Source organism: Anas acuta, chromosome 4 (genome assembly GCF_963932015.1).
Source record: "Anas acuta chromosome 4, bAnaAcu1.1, whole genome shotgun sequence".
Lineage (NCBI taxonomy): Eukaryota > Metazoa > Chordata > Aves > Anseriformes > Anatidae > Anas > Anas acuta.
The window spans coordinates 35,793,993-35,817,870 of record NC_088982.1 but is presented as its reverse complement, the minus strand read 5'-3'; the positions used below and the strand labels follow the sequence as shown (position 1 = coordinate 35,817,870).

The 23,878-nt window shown below is 42.8% G+C and overlaps 1 protein-coding gene across 8 annotated transcripts in view; it reads right to left on the bottom strand.

The window, feature by feature from the left end:
* The window catches only part of JADE1 (jade family PHD finger 1), a 105,348-nt gene that overhangs the window by 41,777 nt on the left and 39,693 nt on the right, over positions 1 to 23,878 (bottom strand). For 2 of the 8 annotated variants that reach the window (XM_068680707.1, XM_068680714.1), the window contains exon 1: positions 915 to 1,152. The exons of 2 other annotated variants lie outside the window; for them this stretch is intronic. The gene's annotated coding sequence lies outside the window, so the exon portion shown is untranslated. 4 more of the 8 variants (XM_068680710.1, XM_068680718.1, XM_068680709.1 and 1 more) reach the window with 4 other exon arrangements.

The window sequence follows — 23,878 nt, the reverse complement described above, 5'->3', positions numbered from 1 at the left end:
TAAATAGATAATTTAAAAAAAGGGAGAGCCCCGCGAGCATCCCCTGCGCGGGCAAGGCGCGGCTTTGTCTCCTCGGGGCGAGGGGAGCAAGCGCCGGGGCTGCCCCGCCAAGTTGGTGCGCTGCCCGCTGCTGCCCGCTGCTGCCCGGCGGGACCCGCCCGGGGTGGCCGAGCCGCCCCCGGCATCCCGCGCACGTGGGTGTGTGCCCGGCGCCTGCACCTGCTGCCCGCTGCCCCGCCGGGGCTGGGACCCGCAGGCGTGCGGCCACCTGCCACCTGCGCCCCGCCGGGCGGCTGGCGCTGTGTCTCCCCCCCGAGCGGTTTCCGCGCTCCCGAGGCGCTTTCCCTCGCTTCGCCCGAGCGCAGCCCAGCAGCGCGGCCGGGGGGCAGCCCCGGCGCCGAGCCGCAGCCGCCTCGGGCCCCCGCGCTCGCTGCTGCGGGACGCGCGGGCGCCGCGCTGCCAGGCGCTGCCGGCGGCTCCCCCGCCCCTCGCCGGGCGCCGCTGCCATCCGCCCGCAGAGCGGCTCGGGCGCTCCCCGCCGCCCGCGGGGGGCCGCGCACGCCGGCGCCCCGAGGCTTCCCCCGGCGCCCCCGCAGCGCCGCCCGCCCCGCGGCCGGCGGCCCGGCAGCCCCCCTCCGGCCGCCCCCTCCCGGCTCGCAGCGCCCCGGCCCGGCACAAGTTGGTGGTGGGATAGCGGAGCCGCCGCTCGGCCGCCTCCCTCCCCTCGCCCCGCGCCGCGCCGAGCCGCGCGGCTCTTGGCGCCATGTTAATGACGTACTCGCTTATTTCCACTAGGCAGCGACCTTCGGCACCGAGCTGCTCTCCCGCCGCCTGCGGAGCGGCGAGGAAAAAGCCATCAAAGATGGCTGAGCCGGCGGCTCCCCCGGCTGGCGCGGGGCGGCGGGCACGGTTACCTGCTGGCGGCGGCGGCGGCGGCGGGGCGGCGGCGCTGAGGGCGGCTGGCGCGGCGCGGCCGGGCTCCCCCTGCGCGGAGGGCTCGGGGCCGCCTCATGAGTTCGGCGCGGCGCCGGCAGCGGGCGCGGAGAGCGGCTCCCGCGCCGCCCGGGCACACGCACACACACACACACACACACACACACACACACACAGAGCCGGGCACACCGCGCACACACACACACACAGAGGCTCCCTCTGACTGACGTTTGTACTGGGTACGGAGGGAGGACTCCGCGCATCAAACTCGTTTCTGGGTCACTGCTGCCACAGGGGGGAGCTGCTTTAATCCCCTGCCAAAACGGGAAGGCGAGGGAGGGAAGGGGGAAGCCAGCGCCGCGCACCGCCGCCGGGGGGAGGCGGCCCCGGCCCCGGCCCCGGCCCCGGGGGAGCCGCCGTTAACTCTTGGCGAGCCTCGCCTCAGCGCCCCTGCCCCGGGGGAGCCGGCTCGGCTCGGCTCGGCTGGGCTGGGCCCGGCTCCGCAGCAGCCGGCCCGCGGCGCCCCGAGTCGCTGCCCCTGTGCCCCGCGCTCCCCGCTGCGGGCACGGAGGCGCCGAGAGTTGCAGGAGGAGAAGCGCCCCGCCAGCCCCGACTCGGCTGCTTGGGACCGCCGCGAAGAGCCAGCAGCGCCCTGCATCTGCTAGCGGGCAGCCAAGGGACCTGAAATCGAAAGCGGCAGCACCCGCCCGCCGCGCACCTGTGCCCCCCTCAGCGCCCGCTGAGGGAGGGAAGCTCCCCCTGCGCCGAGCGCCACCCGGCACGGAGCCGACAACGCGGTGTGGGGAAAGCAAGCCCCAGAGCAGGCAAATACAAATTAACGCAGCCTCCACGGCGAGGAGCCGCTGCCAAGGCATCGCACCTCAGCTCAGCAGAGGAATCCGCTCGTTACTCATCCGTGCAGAGCCAGCCCGTTATCCCGCCATCTCCCCCACCCACCTACCCCTCATGGAAGGGCGCCTATTTCTGCACATCCTAAAAGTTGGAGAGCACAAAAAAAGCATTTCCCTGCCTCGAGATATTTTTTCACCATGAAAATAAGATAATTATACTGCTTTTCATAGAACAGCCGGGAAATCTTCAGATTTTTAAGCGGGAACTAGGACTTCAATTCTCCTTGTTTTCATCTACACTAACACTTAAAAAAATAAAAACAATATATATACACTCATATATATATTTTTCTCTGTTCTCTCATGCTGAACTTGGTGTCCAGCCCTGTGAAGACACCTAAGGGACTACCTGTGCCCATCAGCAGTCTAACCACAAGTACCTGCACTGGTATCACTCCTATTTGCAAGGCTCAGGGCCTTAGCCTTTCCCGTCCATGGTGCCGTGATCACCCGTGCGACATCGCAGATCTCACCAGCTGGTGCTCTGCCCACCAGTCCTCAGGATGACACTCCTGTCACCCGTCAGCTTTCTCCCCTGAGATTCCAAAAACCTACCTCAAGTGCTACTTCTCAATGCAGCCAAGGGAGTCAAAGATCAGAGACTGTTGATCTCTAGTATTTAAGCAGCACATGCCCGCTGCTGTGCTATGCTATGGTATAAACCCCACAAACCCCCTAAGGGATTAGATGAGTGGTTTTTCACTCAGTGGTTGGCAGGCCCCTTGGGAGCTCAGCTATTGCTACTTGGTATTTACTATACGGACTTATGCACCCCTACTGGATGAATATGAGTTTTGCTTGTTTTTAAGAGGTTCACCTACTGCAAAGGAGCAAGGAATCACTGAAAATTCAGAAAGGTGCTTGTCCCACCTTTCTGAATTCTTTCCAAGAAAGTTCAGAGCTGGCTTTTGAGAAAACCTTAAACATGAATGCACTCTAGTTTCTTCAGAGGAATGATAAAAACCTTACTGTCTCAAGCTCCTTGGATTTGAGGCAGTATTTCTGTTTTCCTCTGATGGGTTTTCCTTTGCATATACAGCCAAATTTAAGTTAAGTCTTGTATTTTACGAAACATTTCTCTTGGAAGCCATGCAAGGCCATACATGTAGGAGCAGAACATGAATGTCTGCAGAATGGTGGGCTGTGTTTTAGAATGTAGCCACTAAAAATCTTTTCTGCAGCTCACCAAGTGTGAGCCTTCCTCACCATAAACCCAGCGAGTCCAGCCTTTATGAGAAAGGTAACAACTGGAAGACACATGCTTTTTTTTGCCTCTCCATATGGTATCACTGAGACTGTTCTGGATTAACACACTCCTAAATCTAAAAAGAAATACTGAAAAAATACAGAGTTTGTAACTAGAATAATATTTTGGAAATTAGTACAAACCATGTTACAATTAAGCAGTGGCATCCTGTGCCATGTTAAAACTACACATAAAAAGTTTTGTACCAATATAGCTATGGTCAAACAGAAAAGCATATAACAGAGCATACCAGGGTAAGCCACCAGCATCGTTTAAAAATAAATAAATAAATAAATAAAGGGAAATACATAGCCTGCATTGAGGCATTGAGACATTCACTGCAGAAACAGCTTTCATGGCTTTAGGCACTTGATTCCTGCCTGAGGATGTCAGGCACCAGAAGGGACTGCACAAGTGATCTTCACCTGCTTCTCAACAAAATCCGTGTCTAGTTCAACTTGCCAGGGCAGGCAGGCTGCCTACTATAAACAGAGAAGGATGATAAAAGCAAGCCACTCGGGGCAAAGAAAGAATTCCTAATTCTTCATCAAGTATCTGACCACAAGCTGACTGCAAAGATCAGGAACTAAAAAAAGAGAGAGAACCTCAGAATAGTTTTCTGCTACCTCTGCTGGCTACATTTGAAGATGGGTAACATCCTGCTGGAGGTAGAGTCTGTAGAAGTTTTACCACGGGCATTGATGGGGCCAGAATTTCAGCCTTCATCTCTAACCTGTTCTAATGAAATCTCATACATTTCTTAGACCCCACGCCTTGCTCGGTCATCTTTGTATCAGTATTAATACTCATTCCAGAAGCATTCAGAGCATATATATCAGGCTTGGAGTTAGGCATCATCCTAATACACAGAATTACTGGTCCCTTCTCCATGTTGTTTCACCAGGTATAGTTGCTCCTTATTAAAATTTAAACTATATAAATGATAAAAAAAAATTAAGTTCTCCCTCTTGACTTATTTCTGGGCAGATGCACAAAGCCAAGGAAGGAACACGTGTCTGGCTTTTCAGCACTTTCTTACAGGTTTTAGTGGAAATCTGTTGCTGCAGCAGTATCTGCCACAATGTTTTCACTTTTTTTTTTTATTTTTAATTTGTTTAGTATCAGTTACTCCTTTAATGTTTGCAATCTTTTTCCATTAATCCTTGCAGAGTCTCATCCTACACAAAGGCAGAGCTAATGAACTCGAGTTTCTCCCCACTATAAAGCTTAGTCCTACTATCAGTTGGAACTCAAACCTTCTTCTTCTTTTGCTCCTTTTAGCCCCCCCCCTTTTTTTTTTTTTTTTTTTTTTTTTTAAGAACTTCCATTTTCCCCTTCTTGCCTTTCAAGATTAGAAACCTGAGGGGAAGAACACAGCATGGATCCAAACCAACAGTGTCAATATTTTAACTTGCATTTAATCCTAAAGACAGCTTTCACAACTCCTGGGAGAGATGCATACATTGCAGAGAGGCAAGACATGCACATTTGGGCCATATCCTGTTCAGGTCTGTTTTGTCTTCACTTGGCCTACACACGAGTGATGGGAAAAAAATCTGTTTTGACTCATGCATATGTAAATCTCTATCACTTACAAATTGCTTATGTACAATATTCTTAACCACTGCAGAAATAAAACTTGCTCACATGGCTTATGTATGTACTACAGAGAAACATAATTGCCCCAGTTTTGTCTAATTCAAACATATCACTTATGGCAACATGGCATCTGACCACCACACAAAATCATCCACAAAAATTAATTTTTGCTCTTGCTTTTTTTTCCTTCTTCATAATGACAAGAGCTGACTTTAGGTGTGTTTGGATTAGAAAGATCAGAAAGACTAGACTTGGGTAGCATGTTATTTCCTTTTACTCTGAAGCAGAGGTTTACGGCTACCGTCACTGCAGAGTCAGAGGCCACACTCCAAAGATGTGCTTTTTCCAGCACTCACAAGCCTCATTCTTGTGGTTTACAGTTCCTTGTTTTATTGAAATGTAGCTGTTTGGAGAGGTGACTAGCTGTATGTGTATGTGTAAGACCCGGTAAGTACAAGCTGTGCTGTTAAGGGATAAGGAGGGGAACAGATGAAAAATGAGTTCTCAGAACTCAACTTTCTATTTACCGTGTTATCAAGCAGGGTGCTTGCAACTGAGAGACTAGAGTAGTCTTTTTAATGACAAAACTTGAGAAGTAGAGATAATGTTTATTTTATGTGTGGGTAGGCAGGGGCATACGAAGGTTAAATCACTTACATAAGTCACATGTTAAGTCAGCATTAAAACCAAGAATAGAAACCAAAAGTCATGCCTCCCAGTCCAAAGCTTCTAATGATTAAACTACATCCTTTCCTTTGGACTGCTACATAGCACCTATCAGAGTACAAAGTATACCTCCATGACACTTTGATGTGGTATCTTAAAATACTTTTGCAAATCAGACATGGTCATCTCATGGATATGCAACAGTTTACATTGTGCGTTCATCTCAAAGTGGAGTGGTAGCAGGCACCCTCAGAACATACTGAATTCCAAAATCGAGAAGTACACCTACTGAAATCAAGTGCTTCCAAATTACTCTTATTGAAAAGTGGAAGCTGACGGAAAACCAGTAGAACAAGAACCTCAAGGGAACAACTATAAGCAGGCAGTTAACTTGCGAGTCTGAGAGTTAAGCAGGATCAAGTTGATGCATCACCTTTAAAGTAAACAACACAATTTTGTACATGATGAGAGAAGTAATTAGCAGCCCAGGTAATGCCCTCAGTACAGGAAGAATGGATTGTGAAAACCTCAGGCAAATGACAGTTCAGTAGCTACAGATCAAATCTGAGTTAAAGTATACACACGTGCCTACCTGGCAGCTCATCAAGCAACATTACACTGTCTAATCTAAACGAACTTCAGCTTCAATATTAAATTGTGTTTGTGCAGGCAGAAATCAACCAGTGAAAGAAAAGTACTGTGACAAGACGCGTACAAGAGTTCAAAGGAATCTGATTACAGATTTTCTGATTGCAGTGTTTCTTGATAACTGGTTGCTAGCAGCAGAGTTGTGGTACCAATTCATTGGGGAAGTACTACAAAATCCCCACCCCCCCACCGCCCGTAACAACCTAGCAGCAAAATGACTTAAAGAAAAAGTGACAACTTCAACTCTGGATCCTAAGAGTTGGAAAAAGATTAAACGGGGGAAAAAATAAAAATAAAAACAACTGTTGAAATTGCTCCAAGCAGCTTATGATAACATTTCTGGAAAGACTAGAAACCTTGGAAGGAGCCTCCCATGTGGTCCTTTTCAGTTCCACGTAGTATTTATGGAATTGCTTCAGCATTACTTCTACCTGTGCTCTCTCCTCAGACAGCCTCCTCCAAATGCTATGATTCACTGTTCAAGGAGCTTAGAGCTCATACCAGACCATGAGAACTGAGGTCTTCCACAAGGCCTGAGAGATTATGCAGCCTCCACAGCAGAAAATTGACCTAAAACAATTGGACATAATGCAGAGGACGTATTCTGTCTATCCTTAATAGGGGCATCTACCTCTGCTCACTTTACCAGCTTATCTGCTCCCCTGCTTGAAACCAATCCCCCATAGGGTATGTCAATCACAATTTTGACTAAAGTCAAATTTTCTCCCTGAATAGTTAGAGATCCACTGATTTCAGTGCTTTCAGTTGCAGCAGTCTTGAAACCTACTTCAGGTATTAGTAACTTTATGTGTATAGTACACAGATAGGAGGTAACAAGGGTGTAAAGCAGCCACTACTTCTAAATAAAGAAAATGCTAGTCAAACAAACAGGCAACTGTTGTTTACTTCAGCTATTTTCCTTCACCAGCAGTATGTTTTAGAAGTCATTCAGTGTTTAACACAGAAAAAATGATTGAGAGAACTAAAGTAATTTTCTTTTTTTTTGTAGCAATGTTTATTGCTGAATTTTTCCACAAGTTTCACTGCTTAAGCAAGCAAAAAAAAAAAAAAAAACAGTTTAGTAAGTCTTAATCAGCATAAACATAATAAAATCTACCACATATACTTCCGTTTCACTATTGAAATATTCAGAGGTTCAACACTACCAAACAGAAGTAGGAACAGGAGGATAGAGGTATCCAGGAGAAAGGAACCCTTGCTCAACAGGGGAGGTTGAGTCCAGTGCTAACCTCCCTTCCTCCTCCACCTCTCTCGCCCAAAAGAAAAAAAAAAAAAAAAAAAAAAAGAGTGGGAGGAGGTATTGGGCTAAACATGGCATTTCATCTTGAGTATCAGTGAGCCACATAAACTTGCAGCAAATGGCCCTTCCTGACACTCTTTATCTGGTTTGCATACCCAAACACAGTCCACACTGTTATGCCTCCATTTTGCTAAGAGCTTATCAGAAATACATACTCAGTGTAAAAAATAAAAATAAATAATTATAAATGAAAACACACAAACATAAGAAAACTCACTTTACCTTATCAGATGTGGAAAATTATTATCCATTGTATCTATTTTGCAAATAAAGATATTGAAACATAATGGTAAAGAGATACAAATGAAAATGGTCTCTGGCAAAGCACAGAGACTCAGTGTCATGACTCAGCCCTAACATATTACAATAGTGTAATCCTTCAGTGCTATTTGAAGCACACACACTACAAAAGGTCAACTCTTGTTAACAGTGCATTTGCACACTGGATGTGTCTAAAACAAAATTTCTGCTTCTGACTTCGAAAGAGCAACAAGAGTGGTAGGAGGTGGCAGTGTGTGTACACAGAGATGTTCAGAGGAAGAACCTCAACCAGCTGCACAGTAAATTTTCAGTGCACGTATTGCAGACGTTCAGGATATAAACAGCCCGAGTCATTTGATACCATTCACAACAGTAATTCTGAAGTTACATTTTTTTGAAATGGACAAAGGAGTTTATTGCTTATTTAGAAGTTCAGCTTCTTTGCTACTGTTCAAAGCTGCAGCTACCACAAATATATTTAACTAAGCACACAGTGAGGAATGAAGAAAACTTGGGAATCAAATCATTACTCCAGCTCTGTGAACTTTGCTTCACTAAGCAAAAAAAAAAAAAAAAAAAAAACCTGCAAACAAAATAGTCTCTGACCTTCCAGAACAACATTTAAAAAAAAAAAAAAAAAAAAAGCCTGATCTGCTTATGTGGGCAGATTTTGGCACAGGGTAAACATCTATGTTTGCTCCTCAAATTGCATAAGTCACAAAAGAATCTCTCTCTCTCTTCTCTCTCCCTTTTATCCAGGACATGCTTTTAAAGTATTGCACATTTATTTTTCTTTGACAGTCTGAAGCAGGTTACTTTCTCCATGTGGAAGTGCAAGCTCTGGCACAAAGTAACCCCACCAACTGCTTGTCACCTGGTATCTCTGAGGGAGGAACGGCCACATCCTGCAGCGAGCGCACGTACCCTTACGTAACCACCAAAACCACAACTCTAGCCTACTTGGCTTCTCAAATATTCAGCCAACCATAGCAGCATCTCTGCCCTCAGCCAAAGCTAAAGGTGAGCCCTCAGTATCTCCGATCTCTTCTGGAAACGGGCCCAACTACTTAAGGGAGCCAGGCAAAGCCTTCAGCCACAGCACGCAAAGGGAAAAGCGTTTACAGAAGATAAGTTCAGGAAAACCGGAAAGAATGCCAGCCCCAGAGCGGACAGTCACATGCCAGAGTACAGCTTGTACTGGCACTCCGGTGTAGTGCTTTGGATCAATAACAGCTGTAATAAAGCACATATTGACTGATAGGCTGCACAGATGCACTGAGAGAGCGAAGGACTTTTTTTTTTTTTTTTTCTCTCCCACACACTGACACTGGAGCCTCGAGCAATGATCTGGCTCTACCTTTATGTGTTTATCTTTAGTTCATACTTTTCAAAAAGCTGCTTCTGTGGGTTCTTTGGGGTCTCTCCCCTCCCCCCCGTTTTAAGGAATTTAAGCACTTTTCATGACTGTCTTAAAAAAATGCTACAAGTATTGTGCTCTCAGTAGTGCCTGACACATGCCTCAGATACCATCCTTAGCTTGTTTGCAAGAGTTGGATTTCAGTGGGAAAAAAACAGTGACAGCAAAAACATCCCAAACCTCGTAAAACATAATGAAAGACCAAGATCACCAGCTGGGCAAGCCCTGGCATTTCTTGTGAGCAGAACAGGTAGGTATTGAAAATGTCTACATCTGCCACACGCTGTCCCTGGGGAGGGAGCCCCATTAACCAGGTAAGCAGGGTAACCTTCAGAAAGCAATCAACGTCAGCTGTTTTAAATCCTTTAAAGGTGTCAAAGATATTCATACACAAAATTCTGTATCTTTCCATTTAAAAAAATAAAAACGAAATAGACCAGTAAGATCAGGCTACAACATACACACACACACTTATTTTATAGAGGTATTGTAAAGTCAGGAACTCTACGAGTCCAGCAAAGGGAAGACAACACTAACATTTGTTTTATTTTTCAAACACCCTCTGTGTACCTACAACCATTAAAGCAAAAGCATGAGCTGAAATTCTCTCTTCCCTGGGAACGAGTGCTTGTGCCACTAACTACCAGAAGCTAGGATTTCTCCCTACAAGGGATTTTTCCCTCCCTATATGCCTACAGCTTACAATCATAGGGAATTCTGTACAGCCATTGCTACTTAAGCTTTATGATACTTTTTAATAAACTGAAGTATCAAACGCCACACATTGTACTCAGTTTGAAGATCATCTCAACCTGAGCGTCAAACAAGGAACTAGTTGACAGAGAGCTTAAAAGCTGCATGGTATCTCTAGCATATGCACCAAATTAAATCATACTTAGCAGGTGTTTACTACACTAACCCTGTTTACATTTCATAGCACAAAACAGGCACATTCAACTCTGAAAACTTAAGCCAGGACTGAGAGCACTGAGCACAAGAAAAGCCAAAAGTGTGCTGAGTTAATGAGATGAGGTTCAAAGGATTCTGATGTCCAAGGCTACAAACATAGATAATTCCTGCTCCTCTGCCCAGTTCTGGAATAGCCGGAGCCTACTTAGCATGATTGCAACATTCCTTGACGATCTGCAGCTCTCAGTTTTTTGGCATCATCTGAACTGCTTCAGTCTGCATAACGAGGTCACGGCTTCAGCCTCAGCCCAGCGAAGCCAGATCGGATGGTCTAGGGCTACCTACTGGTTAGGTGCTTCCACTTTCTGCAAGGCCGATTTCGCAACGCTGTGCTGTGGAGCCAAACAGCCTGCTTGTTCTCATCCAGCTTCATGACTCCTACGTGCTTTTTGTGCAGTGTCTCAGCTTTAATAAAAGGAATGGAGAGCACACAACTTGGCCCAAGTTTGGGGCTAAGTCATTATATACCATATCTTTGTGCGTACTAATTTTGTTCCAACTACACTACTTATTTTGTTTTGGTTTTAAACTGCAGGAAAAAATATCTTAATGGTTGCCTTTTTTTTTTAAAAAAAAAAAAAAAAAAAAAGTAACTACAGTATTATTTTAGGTCTGAGACTTGCAGAGGACTTTTGCTAGGTCTGCTACAGACAGAGGACACTATCTAAATATCTTATATTTTCATATTTTTAACCTTAATTAATAACACCACTAAGGTCATCTTACACTTCCTTAAAAATTACAATTCCCTAAAAAGTTCAGTTTTTTGTAGGCCTCAACATTTAGCTTGCAAAAACAACAACAAAAAAAAAACATTTCTAAGAGATGAAGTTCACTGGTGCATTATACTGCTCAACAGTGACAAGTCCCATGAATTTCCTCAGGAAAAATTTTTTGAAAGAAACAAGTGATGTTGCAATTTTTTTTTTTCCTGTGTACTAAGGTTACGTCACTGTTATCTCTTGTGTACAGACGACACTAATAACCGTGTTGCCTGGACCTCAGCTAAATTATCAGTTTCCTTTAAGTAGCTGGAGGGGAGAAAGCAAGAATTCTGCACAGGAAACAAGGAAGGCTTGGTCTCGGGTCTGTTTTTAAGATACCTTCAGTTTAGCCTCTACACGTTATTCTACAGGTTTTCATAACAAAAATTGCTCATTTGTGTATGCAGACTCAGCATCTGCATGTGCAGCCACCCAAACTGGTGGCAATACGTGGGCCTAGCACCTGCCCACACGAAAGCTGTCTGAGGGCAAGTTCTAGCTGTTCAGCCCAAGCAGTGTAAATGGTCTCCATCCTTAAAGAGACCGCTCTTCCCTTTGGTGAAAACGTGTATTTTAACCCTGAAGTCACAAGTACTCCAGCTGAACCCTCCATGCCTGTGCAGAGGCACCCTCTAAAGACTATCTACCCATCCCACAGGACCCTGTCCACCAGGCAGCAGTTAAATGCTCTGGTCCTACTTGTGACCTGAAGCTATGAACCAAGTACAGGCAGTGCCAAGAGCATTCTAAGATTTCTACACTAAAATCTGATCACTTCATTTGAACAGGTAAAACATGATGAGCTCCACAAACTGCTGAGGCATTTAGAGATCACCAGTCCCACAGAGAAAGCACTAGTACATTGTTTATCACTGATTTATACAGAAACGTAAAACCTGGTATGCCTTATTACCGAACCCACAAATAGGTTTCTGTCTTTATGCTTTATGCTTGTTTAATTAATTTCATATATTAAACAAATTAAACTGAAGGATGCAGTGAGTCCTGTGGGGCAACCAATAGCTATGTCACCAGCAGTTTGCTTCCTTTCCATTCGGAGAAGCCCTCTCAGTTTTCTTTTACTGACAAAGAATCATAGAAGGATGAAAGCTGTGATCTCACTAGCACAGAGGAAATCAAGACAGACTTCTGTTACATTGGGATTAGTGAGATAATTCAAGAGAAGAATTTCATAAGCAAGTTCTTGAGTGAAAAGGAACCCAAATTTTGGGAGATCTTCAAACAGAACACCCCAACTCAGCTTTTCTTTGTGATAGGACCAGAAGAAGCCCATAGCCAGGCATAAAGCATGGGAATATTTGTAAATTCATTTTGAACTTCATATGTGCCACCTTCTAGAAAAGGATGATTTATAAAAACTGACACTTAAATGTGTTTTAACATATCAGATCAACACTAATGACTAATCTTTACTGATTTGCTATATGTAGAATGTCATTTGAGGCAATTGCAAGCTTGTATTAAGTAACTTTTTGGACAAAGCTATTCTATTAATATATTTCCTTCTTGTATGAAGTAATACAAAAAATCTGAGTGTTGATGTTTCAAGAGGTTAAAAAATATAAATGTTATTTTTAATTAAAACAAAGAATAAAAAAATGTGTCCAGTATTTTCAATACTATACAGGCTGCTATGAAGTTAACTCCATCCCAGTCAGAGTCAGTATATCCACAAACACTGTTTTATACACATTTTGGTCCAGAGACATCAACTGGACTATTGCCATATATAAAATTAGACATAAGCCTTTGTCAGACTGGGCGTTTATACACCTGAGGTAGTTAACAATTTACTGTGGGTTTTCTTGTCACTTGTCTTGTTTAAAAGATTCTTTTTTAATTTTTAATTATTTTTTAATAATGGAAATTATTGTTCTTTAGTTTCTAATTCTAGATAGGTGTTCAGTCCTTACAGAGTGTTATCCCTACTGTGTCTGCATATACCTTCTTGGTCTTATAAGCAACAGAACGTATAGATGAAATATCTCCACTATAAAATGTATACCCATTTTTGTTTACTAAAAAACCCCACAGATATATCCTAATTATGCAAAATCATCTTGTAATAAACTTCTGATATTTTTGGAGCTCTATTTGAATTTTTAAAATAATTCTTGGCATTAATTTTTCTGTTTCATAAGAGTACAAAGAATTTGAGCCTCATATCTTCCTCTTATACCAAAAAAAAAAAAAAAAGAAAAAAAGGAAACATATGTAAATGGCAATTCTATAGCTATTTTGTGGTAAATGATAAACCACAAAGTGTCCCTTAGTGGATGTGCAGAATGTATAATCCAGAGTTTGGCATGTCCTCATTTCCTGACACTTTTCCTTTTTCATCTATGTAAGAACTGCTGACTGCTACATTTCATGTAGACACACAACCTTATTCTTCACTGCTTTAGGTGCCAGACTTGGGAATGAATAATTATTCTGTTCTAGTATTACAGTAGCAGTTCTGAAAGGAAAAATGCATGAAATATACAAGTTGAAGGTTAATGCCTCTCCCTGTCTTCTTTACCCCGATTTCACAACATAATTATTAGAATCTTCTTGGTATACTCCATGAAATGTTAAATTTGTCCCATGATAGAAGGTCAAAAGTATTTCTTCCATTTTCATTGATGCCAGCATTCATAGTCAAAATTAAAGGTCAAACGAATCAAAAAACTTGCATCCTATGCAACTAAAAAGAAAATGGAACGTAATGGAACGTAAGTTAATGACCAGAACATTTGAACATTTGAACTGACCCTTGTAGTGTTTGTACCTGTATGTTCAAATCTGTGCAATGATTACACTAAACAGCCCTTTCTTAAATTAAAAGTCACCTGATCAACAGCAAAAACAGTTGATGAACTAAATACACGTAATCCCATTGTTACAGAATGAACAATAGAAGTCTCCAAATATCTAAAGAAGAAAAATCTGACTTAAAGAGCAGGAATCAACTACACAAATTTTCTAGCTAACGGCATTAGCTTGAACCCAGAATCTGATGAACTACCCCTTCCTGTAATATCTAACTGAAGTACCACAGCATTTTACTAATATATTTGTAATCTGCATGGTTGAAATAAATAGCACTTTTCAAAGCATCTCTGCACCAGAAATCACAGGCTAGATCTGGCTGCCAAAACACTAATGATATGTTGCCTCAAAGGTTGCTCTGCCTCAGACAATATAAAGTTTCCACATAAAAATTGTCCGCCACTAATTGAGGGGAATCTGTCTTTGCATTCATTTTGATGCTTATTTCCTCTTTTGTTGTTCCTCCTGGAAATACCTTCATGTTGTTTCCATTCCTGGCAGCTGATCCTTCCAGCAGCTGCAACAGCAAGAGACAGGAGTCCCTCAGACTCCACAGGCCATGCAGAAGCATCACACTGCTGGTGCCCTGGTTACTAAATGGGGCATGGTTAGCTGAGCAAGAGCACCCTCCTTCCGATGGGATTTCTGTGCCAGGGAGCCTTGCTGGTTTTCAGAGAGGGTGAGTATCCTGTGACTGAATGAGATTTGGACTTCTCCAGCCAGCTCTGTGTTATAAACACATCGCAGTCTGAAACAGCTGTCTAGACATTCATCAAGCTGTTGGGTTTCAGCCCTCCATATTTGGTCTTCGTGTCTTTAGGCCTGCTTGGTTTGGACAGGCTAAGTATTATCCTTCCTTTGGCATCCTTGATACATTTCCAGAGCACTAGCGCACTCTCAGTCGCTCTTTCACGTGACTCTGTAACCCAATTGCTCTTCTGAATCAACCAATACCTCCGAACACCGATTTTCAGCTTATTTCTTCAGGGGCACATGGTTACAGAGGCAAACCAAACCTTAACGGTACGCAACTTAGTATCTGTAAACATCCATTGTAAGGAAGCACAAGCAGTTTGTAGCTTTAGGTTTAAAAATGTCTTATACTAAATACAATTCTCTAAATAGTCTATAGAGTGTCCAAGACTAAAGGTTAAAGTCCTCTAAGAAGTACTCTGTTCTCCCTATTCTACTCAAAGCTTCTTCTCTGAAGCAGAAGGCCTACAAACACCAGCTTTTCCTTACTTCTCAGTACCAGTATAGGTATTTTCCATTCCAAGTCCCTCCAAATACATCTAGCAAAAGACCTCTATGACCAGATTTCTTTTTGTGGTATTTCACAGATCAGCTTGAAGTTCCTTCTTCTATGAGGTAAGCTTACACCTGCTAACTTGGCAGAATGGATTTTCTTTTCTGGTCACCACTTCTACCCCATCTGTTAAAGAGAACACCTATTCAAATGTCAGTGACTTATACTAGACCAGACTCCTAATAAGCAAAATCCAATGTACAGACTGTTGTCTCTTTTTTTCTTCCAATCCCAGGAATCACTTCTGTAGGGAAGGCCAATCACTACTCTCAAGTAACAAAGCTACACAGGGGAAAAAAAAAAAAAAATCACAAAACAGAAACAACTGTGAAACAAGACTTGTAGAACACTTCATAGAAGTAATGCAGAGCTGGCCTCATTCCTTTCATCATAAAGATGAGATTTCTCTGAGTACATTTTCTCAGTTATTGTGTACTTTGCAATAATTAAAGAGAATTCTGAAAGTAAACGTAGTTTACTACTTTATCAGCAAATAGACATTTACAAGTCTTAAACCTCAGTAAATACTGAGGTTTATACTTCAGAACTACTTCTGTAGTACAGACAATCTGCAGAATCAAAGAGAAAGTAGTAAGAATATTTTGTTGTTGTTGTTCAAATTGATTAGCTTTACTATGAAACACTCAGAGAAAAATTACAATCATAATTCTTTAAAAGCATCCATGCCATGGTTTGGGCTGAGACAGGATTAACACTATCTGCATTCTTGTAGTTTAGGAGAAAAGCCACCATATAAAAGCAAACAGCCCAAGATTTTAACCACAAAAGCTTTCCTCTGGAGTTCTATGACACCAGGGAGTGCAATTCAGTCTGCAAGTACAATTCCATTGAAGTCACTGTCAGAAGGAATAGCTCCCCTGTTCCTCAGAGATGTGTTTCCTCAGTATAGTCAGAGCCCCTCACATTTATTTTAGTGATGAATTTAATATCTAATACTCTTAACTCTGGAAAGACTATTCCACTCCAGTCCCCATCAATAGAATTCCCTACTAAACTTCCGTCACGTACATCTGATAACATCAGAATTTGGGAGGTAATGCTAAGCATCTGCTTTAAGGACTAACACACCAAACCGCTATGCTGAAGACCTGTATTTTTCAGTATGCTTTATTAATTAAATAAGCTCTAAACTGAGTTTGTAGGCTATCATTTATTAATATGTTGTTCTGTTGAAAACAGCACCAAAATGCTAATATTTAAGCCTATTTTTAGGACTCACACCTCACTTTAAATGCTATTTTTGAGGTTGTTGAGAATACAGCAAAATCTCAACTATGCTTTCATTAGCAAGTGGTGCGGCAGAATCAGAGCAAGTCTATTGCACAAAATAGATGTTGCTGAAAGCCAAAAACCAACAACTACAGTTTTTTCTGGAGAGAAGAGGAAATACTTTAAATTAGCTCCTGGATTAATGACCTGGACTGAATGATCAGTCTGCAGGACTGACTGACCAATAGCAGTTAGAGCACTTGAAACATGCTCTTGTAGCATGCCTTTTGGGTTTGTTTAATCTAAAAGGAACTCATTTTTTATTCTCAGAGACAATTCAACAACACAAACTAAAGTGAAGCAAGCAAGGAGGATGGAAAGATTCATCTCACCAAGGTATCTCTCAGAATTAACACATTAGCATATATGATCAGCAGAAATGGTTGAGACAGAAACCATTTAATACAAAAGGAAAGGACAGAGAAACAGCAGGTTTCCCATAAGGGTTCTATTTTTAAATGCTTTCTATGCTTTAGTAATCTGGTACCTTTTCAGGCACATTACAAAGCCAGCAAACTTTGGAGTACCCATCTACAAAGTGCAAACAGGTTGCAGCCCAAACGTGTGTTCAGAATTGAAGTGTATTACGGAAACTTAAGCAGGACTGTGGTAAGAAAAATAATAGAAGAAAAAGTTGCAGTCAGTGCTCAGACATTTTCTCTTCAAAAGAAAAACATTTGTCCATAGCAATATGGACACAGATGTTTTCAGGTATAGAAATAAAATACAGATGCAGGAGACTAAGTGAGCTTTGCACCAGTATATGGGTCTAGAGTGTCTCAAGAATGAGAATCAGATTCTGCTCTTTGTTTCATGTGTGCACCACCACTAAAGCACCAAGGAGTTCTCTAAGCTGCAAGTTCATTCATTGTTATGTCTAAGGAACATAACCTGATGAGTCTGACCATTCAGCATTCATGCCCATGAAAATCAAAGGGTGTAACAAACCAGTTTAATTAAACAGGATTTCTGACACACTGAACCACTGTCATCTCTTCTCTGTAAATTGAACCTAGAGCATCGTAGCTAGAGCCCAGGAGCTCAGATTTCTGTGGTCTGAGGCCAAGTTCTGTAAAGCACAGAGGTATGACCCTGGTTCAACTTTACAGAAAAATTATTGAGCTGTGGGAGCTTAGAGAGCTAAAACAATGCAAGATAAGAAGTAATAAGAAGTAAAAAGTAAAAACAAAAACTAAGCTTTATTTATGTATTTACTTGAGTTGGCAGCAATAACTTAAGGACTTGACAAAAACTGCTATGGAAAGGTGTAAAACGCTAAAGAAAAAAAAATTGTCAGCAAGATCAAGGAACAATTTGTTCCAGGAGGCAGTAGTGGCCAATGCTTCACGACCTGACCAGCCAGAAGAATCTCCTCAGATGCTTGCATTAGGAATGGTACACACATTACTGGTTGGCCAAGCAAGATGCAGTTATTACCTCTAATGTAATAGCCAATAAACGATTACTGGACATTCATCAGCTGTGTATACTTCCTTGCAGGTCTCAATGAACAGTAAATATATTAATACCTACCAGTATCAATACTGATACCACTAGGCATTGCTACCTATAGACATCAATATCTATCAGTATTGCTACCCATTGATGCCTATTGGTTTCTAAACTTTTTCATTCTTATACTGTTTTTAAACCTATTGAAAAACATCAATACTGTATGTATTGATGCTGCTCAACTTTGGTAATGATTTCAATACTCATATGCATCAATAGGCATTGAAAGAGAATGATACCTAATGCAAGCGATGGATACCTATCAATGTCAACACCTGTCAATACCAATCACAGTAGCAGTAGGCATCAGTAGCTTTCAGTATCCATAGGCATCTATACCTATCAATTTTAATACTGATATTAGGCATTGCTACTTACTGATATCAATACCTGTCAGTATAGGTAGGCATTGTTACCTATACATTTCTTTACTGATTTTAAAATCAACAGGCATTGATACTGATCAAATTGTATACCTAGCTAGCTATGCATGACAACAATTTTGAAATTCACATCAAAACTGACATCACTACCAATTGATATTGCTGCCTTTCAATAGCAATAGGCTTTAAAACCTGTCTTTTTATATAGCTATTGATAGGAAAGGTACCGATAGGTATTTCAAGACTGATTTCAATAAACATTGATACCTATCAATACATATCCATAAATGTTGACAGACATAAGTACTTATGGATAAGCATCAACAGACATTAATACCAATTGATAGGCATCAGTACTTATGAATTTTGGTATAATTTCTATAAGCTTTTTTTTTTTTTTTAAATCTTAAATCATAAGTAGCTACCAATGTCAATATCTCTGTATATTGAGAGCCATCAATTCATATAGACACTTACATTGTGGCCCAAGAGCTGTATGAAGCTCCACCACGTGGGTTATAGGTGTTATTATTTGGTATGGAGCTTGTTCACCTCTACTATACCTTCTGGAGCAAAGGTGTGGAGGAAAACGCTTATTATTACAAAAGATGTTTTACTAGTATTTCACATTCACCATCAGATGAGTAAAATCCTGTACTGCAAAGGTCAGTGAGCACGTGCAAAATCAAAGGCACAGCTGCAGGGGTCATTTGTCAACAACTGGTCCTTGATATTTATACAGAGGACAAAAATATAATAATTTATTTATTTCAAAGAATTCTGAGTACTTTGGTATTCCTCCAATTCAAACTGATTTTCTTAGGAGTCAATTCTCTTTAAAACAGGCCAGTTTCCCTCACGCACCACTCCAGATAGCCGAGTTTCAGCCTGCAGAGGCGTACTTCCCCCTTGCAGCTTTGTAGAGTCATTAGTTCTATTTAGAATTCTCTTTACAGTGTTTGGGCCTCTGATATGCCCACGGTTTTCCTTCTGAAGGCTGACAACGCAGACACCCATATCGGCTTCTTTCCTTTCAGCTGCAAACATCGTTTCTCAGTCCCACACATAAGCCTCCGAAACCAGCAGGGTGAGACAGACACATTCCCACACTGCTGCCTAAGAAGCTACGGTGCCACGTAGAAAGACAGTTGGATTTACTCTCATTATTTCTCATTCTCAACATTTTGTCAACTATAGCTTTTGGTTTTAGATTTGCTTATACATGACTACAGGAAAACTGATAGCTACAAAAAGTATTGCTTGCTCATGTTATCCTAACAGGGATTCATGTTGCAACCAGGGTATCAGCATGTGTGGTCTCACTGGCACCTCCTGAAGAGGCAAGTTCTCAAAGTTCACCTCTTGCCTGCTACAGAAGGCTAGAATCCCCAGACTAATGCTTCTTGCTGCTTGTAAATGTCACCATGGTATCACATTACCACAACTAGTTTAAAAAAGTCTGACATTTAAAAGATACCAACTTAGTGATCACCTCCCAACTACCAACACCGCTGATTAAGCACCAACTAGCCAGGAAAACCCACTTTTTAGCATTTTTGACAACCGTCCCTCAGCACTTGGGTTTTTCCAAGGCCATTCCCCAAGCAAATAGCAACCGTGCCCAACACAAGTTGCCTTACAAACATTAATAAGATCTCAGCCTTTGGGAGCATAGCTGCCGGCCAGTACTGAATCTAAGAAGTTGAGATGGATATAACAGGCTATATAATAGGCTGTAGCAACGCCTGCCACACCAAACTGGGGAATGAAAACTAAGACTGTTCTCCACCCTTATGTAATGTATACCAGTATGAATGATATCCCAACACCTGTGCCGTTGCTTCATTACAAAAACAGTCCTGAAGTGTCACAAAGGATTTTAGTAAAAGTAGTTCTCACAAGTTATAGCAGACTCCTTTATGAATATTTAACTACAGAAGTGGGATGATGCACTTTGCAACAAAATGAGTAAAAGACTAAAGGGATCAAAGGAGTGAGAAGACCCTTAGCTTTTAGGTATGGTCACATCATGAAGTAACTTGGCCCAAAGTGAGCGGTTCTGTGTTTCTGAGGGTGGTGCTGGAACTCCTCACATCTCCATCACATTTGGTTTGGGAGGGTTACTTTGGATCAGAGCCTGGCCTGGGGACAAAACATCTTCACAAAACACATTGTTCAATGTTCTGAAGGGAAGTCATCCTCCAGGGCTTCATGTCCTAAACTACAGGTCTCTCTATGAAGCACTGCACTGTCTTCTCATTTCTCACAAATTTTCAACACCCACTTTAACATCACTCATGAAAGATCCCATGTGCAAAGAGTCTATTCATACCATTTCCAAGCACCATTGAAGCTTGGAAATGCCCAAAACCACTACCCCACCCTGAGCTAGGACAACATGCCCTTCAAGAAAGCATGGGGAAGAAGGGCCAGGGGAAGAGACTTAATCCTGCAGCTGCAGGGGAATGCTGGAAGGACAGTAAGTGAAACAATACCTGTCTTCTTATGCTTTTTTCTCTAAGGAAACAAGAGACAGAGCGTGCCTTCTGGGGAATCCTCACTGCCATGATTGCCACTTCCTTCATCAGCCAGAGGTGCCCAGCCTGACATGCAATCAGGCTGGTTGAGGTCATTGTCCTTCAGACACTGAACACCCAGCAGTGACGTTTTTGTACACGTAGCAATGCAGCCAAAGTCCGCTGCCATATTAGCCCCATTAGCCCACAGAACTCCAGGTACTCATATTCCCGAATGGAGCTACTGTGATTGAAGCCTCGTGGTCCCTGCCCTATTACTAATCACTGGCTAACCAGATTGCAGAGGTCAGAATAGTAATCTGACTCTGTGAGGCCATATTGTGTTATAAAATCAGGACATCAATGAAAATATCGAAGATATTTGATCTCCACAGGCTCTCATATTTGAGGGCTGACAGTCAATGAGAAGCACAACACCGTGTAGGGCATCAGTGTTTGGTATTTGCAACTAAAGCAGTGCTGATAACATACTAGTGTTTTGGCTGTGGCTGAACAGTGCTTGCACAGCAGCATCAAGGCCTCCTCTTCTCACTCTGCATGCCCCCTGCAGCAGAAAGTAGGCTGAGGACAGGCAAGAGGCTGGGAGGGGACATGGCCACGACAGCTGCCCCAAACTGTCCAAAGGGATATTCCATGCCATGGAGCGTCATGCTTGGCAATAAAGCTGTGGTGCTTGGTCTTCCAAAGTAGCCATTACTCAGAGACTAAGTGGACGTTATTCTGATGGTAGGAGTGAGTGAGTGCTCTTGCATCACTTGTTTCTCCCCCCACCTCTCTTTCCTTTGCTTATGACACTGTCTCTAACTCAACCCATGATTTTCATTTTTTTACTTTTTGCTTTTGGTCTTCCTAAACTCTTCCTCATCCCTCTGAGGGAAATGAGCAGGCAGCTGTGTGGATGCTCAACTGGCTGGGGTCAGCCACAACAGTCACAAAGCCATACCCTTTTACCATCAAGCTACTAAGAGAAAGGGTAGGTGATGGGAAGCTTGATAAGAGCTGTCAAAGCAGCAGCCTTAGCACGGCAGAAGGAAAATCAATATCAGTTAGGGAAGCAGAGAGCAGAGCCAGCTTTGGGGGCTCTCAGGAAGATGACTTTTCCCATTTTATTGAGACATGAACATCTGTCCCACCCGACCCCCCTTCTCAAATCTTGGGGGGGGGGGGGGAAGGCAGGGCAGGGGGAATTACCCATTTGTCCTTTACCTAGTATTTTTGCTGAAATTCTATGTTCAGAGAATACAAATGCTCTTCTCACCTCATGGTGGCCCATCACTGTCTTGTTTTTTCTCTCCCCAGTGCCAAGTGCATAATTTTAAGTAAAGGCCAAGAAATAAAAAGGAAAGAAAACCTGCAGCTAAACAGGAAACATGGCAATGATATTCAAACATCACCATTTTGCTTCCTGGGAAGCCAGCATGGTCTTTGCTAACAGGACAAAGAGGCAAAGGGGCTGGGGGCATTGTGACCCAAACTTACAAAGACAGACCAGTTATAGGCACAGAAGGGTAACGTTGCCAGTAGCACAACTAGAAACTAAGCTTAACAGGGCCTGCCCAGGTCAACAGAGGGGCTCTGAGGACTGGGCCTGGACACCACTCAGTGCAGGCCCCTTCTCAGCCCTGGACTACACTTCTGCTTCTTCCAGATCCTCCTGCATCCAGACTGCCCCAGGAAACAGCCTCTGCTGGGTCTGGAGAGACAGAAAAGGCCTCCAGCAGAAACTGCTAACATAGACATAGCCTTCATCTTCCCTTTAGTGCTCTAGACCATCAACAGGTATTTGCTCCCTTCTCTATTTATAAAAGGCTCACTGCTTTATTGTATTTATACGGGGAGAACATGGTATTTGAGATCTACAAACTTGCTTGCCTGCCATTCTAAATGAACTGCACCGACTGCCAAGCTAAGAAACAATCCCTCTTTCCCCATCACAACAGGTCTCCAAATATCAGTTTAATCTCATAGGCTAAGCATTGCATAGATACTGAATCTGATGTCTAAATTACGGTTTCTATTGGTCGGTGTCTAAAGGCTAAAAATAAGGATTAAACTCCCTTTGTAGTGGACAAATATGGTACCCACTCCACTCCAACTGAATCCCAAATCAGTTCGCCGAGTTCCAGTGCTTTCAGAGTAAGAAAAACCTGTAAAAAATGAATTCATTGGGAGAGTTGGGTAGAGCATGTTAGGTTCCTGGTGGTGGTGGTAGTGGTGTTTTTTTGTTTGTTTTCAAAACCTTCTAATTCAGAGTCAGGGTTGAAGGATACATATTAGGCAGTGTGAGTAAACTTTTAAACTTATTGCCTATGCTACACATATTTTAGATACAACTTGAGATTATTCCACTTTTTTTTCAAGTCTTCAGCTTCATTACCAAAAAAAGAAAAAACAATCACTGTAAAACCCACATCCTCAATTCTGCAGTTAAACTAAGGGCCACGTGCAGTGTCTGACCTATATAGTCACACGGCACACGCACTTCCGTAAGTGTGCTAAAGCTTTTCAAGGGCACAGGTTCTATAAAAAGAGCAAAGAGGGGGCATCCCAAAAGGATTTCCCTGCCAAGTATAAATCTTTCCATAACCACATTATTGGCCACAGCTCTTGTGCATGGCTCAGCTGAGAAAGCCTTTAATTACAAAGCAGTACAGATCCGCTCATGGATTTAGGAGCCTCCAGAAAATGCAAACAGAGAGCTGCATTTCTGCAGCTAATAAGAACACAAAAATTCTTTTCCCGAGTAAAGCTGAAAACCTCAGATAGATTTCAGTGTCCTTGAGATACTGTAGCTGCACCCAAGGTCATTTCCAACTGATGTTGGTCTCAAAGGGAGTTCCTTTAACTACTGTTCGCTAGCTTGAAGTCACTCCTACTTTTTATCTCAATAAATCATTGCATTCACACAGTCACCCAGCAGTAGCTGTGGCCTGGAAAGCCTGGTCTCATCACCTTATTGGTATCTACTATAATTTAGATAACCAGCACAGATCACTCCAAAATACACTAAGTTAGTCTTGCCTAAATATTTTGTCTAGGATGTAGGCATGTGTTCCCTTGAATATGGTAAGTTCATTTTTGATAGGCTCTACCGTAGCTACAATTACATTCACACCAGTAATTTCAAAGGTTTTTTTGAAAGCCAATGAAAAACTGACCACAGTTTTAATAACCTTTTCCGAGCTTATTTCAAACACAACTTCTCCACTGATCTAAGCCAGTCCCAGGAATCCTGGGGGAAGACTGAAGAATCAATGAAATTAACCTCTTGGCCCTCCTGGAC